Genomic DNA, 2655 nt, shown 5'->3' on the forward strand with positions numbered 1-2655 from the left:
CATAAACTCGTAGGTTGTTAGAAGGTTTATTGACCCAGCATATTCAAAATGTGACCCAGTGTACTTTGGATTACAGTAAGCATTGCTGAAGTGCCTTTGTGTAAACAAAAGGCCAAGTCCTAACGTACAATGCTTTGCGAAGCATTAGTGGTTTCAGTTAACATTCACCCAAGAACCATTCAAAATATGTGGTTCTCCAGCTTTGCCTTTAATTTATTACAAGCAAAAATCAAGGAAATTTGTAGTAAAATGACCTATCTACAATAAATAGTTAACAGTGAGTAGCCATTAATACATTGGTCTACCAACAGTCCATTTGGGACTTAAAGAGTAAGTGTTAAATGGCTTATAAATCGTGAGAATCATAATATATTAGAACAGGCATGCAGGTTGAGCGTATTATAAGGACTTACGTGGAGGGTCGTTCATTGTGAAATGTGGTGTGGAGCATGGCTGTTGCGCCTGAACCTATGGAAATGCATCAGAGGTCTGATTGGATTACTGGGCGGCTGTAAGTGACGTCGCAAACATCAATCTATCTGATGTCCTTTGCAAATACTCACATTTCCAGTTTATCGAATTCCCAATTTCGGTGGTATCTGTATGGTTATGTCCACCTTGTCAGAGCTCTTAGTGTAGAAATATTATTGAAAGGCTTAACAGCTAGGGCAATGATTGTCATTAGAGGGATAAAAGATGATAAGTAGATCAGAATTGCCTAAATAAAAATACTCTTCGAAGATATGTAAATACGGCAGCAGGACAAGCGCTTATGTGCCTGGACGTTTTTAGGCTAAGTAGGTTGACTCTGAGTGAGCGTTACCAAGGTGAGTTAATCTCCTCCACCTCTACCTAATCAGTTTACTCGTTCCAAAGGAATAAAGGCCATGGATGTAAAGGCAAACGTTAAACTCATTCCATTGATCAAGTTATGAGCCCAGAATCTTCCATTTGATTAATACGGCAGCATGGCATCAAGGCATATTCAAAGGGCGCTGATACGTGGGTGACACTCGGAATGCATTACAAAATTAAATAAATGCATAAAGTAAATAATTAAGCTGAACCTTTGATTAATTTCAAAAGGCTATAAGGAATCAGTCTCAAATACTTGAACAGCAGGTTACACCAATTAAAGCATATATTTTAAAAAGATTATTATAATTTATGCACAAGAAGTATTTTAGGAATACGCTGTTGTAAGCGTTTTGTCTGCATTCCACTAGTGCTGTAGCACCTAAAATTTTATTTTCAAGTCATCCTTCTCCAAAAGCTTGTATTCAAACCATCGTGAGCCACAGGGTCCACCGTTTCACGAACCTCTCCAACGGTGCAACCAGCTAACACCACGATATCTTCATCTTCAAAACAACTCCAGTGCCATCTCCCAGTCTGCTTTGTGGCATCCAACCACCTTACATCCGCGAACTAGCCAGGTAACTTCAATGCATCTAGACTGAACAAATCCCAAACGAGGTCTTAATCATCATTAGGTGACATGATTACTTACGTCCCCATCACGATCGAGGCAAGCCACATTTTCCATTGCCAATCACTTATAATGATTCCCTGTTTCTCCAGAAAGGTTGCAGATGAGAAATAGGGAAGACTTTCGGGACCCTCTCCGTACAATAATGAAATACATGTTTACTAATTTTCATTTCACCTTGGTAAGATCAACAGATTTTATCTTTTTATTCTACAATCTAATCGACCTTTTTCTTTGAAACATAACGGTTTGACATATCTTCATGTCTGATAGGAAATCAAAATGAAAATCGTCAAATTAAATAAACTGTCTATCGGACAATCCATTTTTCTGTCCAATTCATAATATACGCTACTTAATGCTCCTTAGGAAAAGTATTAATGATGGGATGGGAACACGAAGATTGAATAAAGCAATTGAATAAATAAGTGAAGATAGTAAGGTTAAGCACCACCCGCCAACATTAGGACTGTTCATGCTGAGGTGGGGTGGGGTGACGTGAGGTCACGTAAGGGCACGATTTGTTTACTTCTCAATGGTACAGGCTATAAAGAAAGTGGGAGAGCAGGGGCCGCTTTAGCACGTAATTAGATGAAGGCATATGTTGGATTGGCCTGCTAAGACAACCAATTTAATTGATAAAGACGAATTCCAGTGCAATGCTGCCCAAGAAGTGCTTTCGTCCCGTTACCTATCCTCCATCACCTGGCTCACAGATGGAATATGACCTTCTGATCCTGTAGCCGTAGTTGTAGGGCTGTGGCTAGGCTAGACATAAGCCTTTCCCTTTCTTCAACTTAGGGTGAAGTGGATGTCCTTCATTTGAGGATTAAGCAGCAAAAAAGGCGTTTAACAGATAGTCAATGGAATAGAGAAATAATAAGTTAGTGCCTCGAATTTTCGTTAAAAATGTTTGAAGTAGGAAGATGCGAAACAACGGAACGAAGCGGTATGGATTTGGTGGCTCTTTGGATAGATTTGCTGACTGCAGTGCGAACAGGTCATATCCGCAGAGACCTAGGCCTTGCAAACCATGCATTCTTTTGTTTCGCATGGAATAAACTGAGATTGCGTGACTCCCTTGAGGGCGAATTCGTGGTGCGGAGAAAAAGATTTGTTCATCTCAGATGTCCTAGAGAAGGAGAAGTGACGTTGGACAACGACTC

The sequence above is a fragment of the Echinococcus granulosus genome (assembly GCF_000524195.1).
Source record: "Echinococcus granulosus chromosome Unknown EG_S00022, whole genome shotgun sequence".
Lineage (NCBI taxonomy): Eukaryota > Metazoa > Platyhelminthes > Cestoda > Cyclophyllidea > Taeniidae > Echinococcus > Echinococcus granulosus.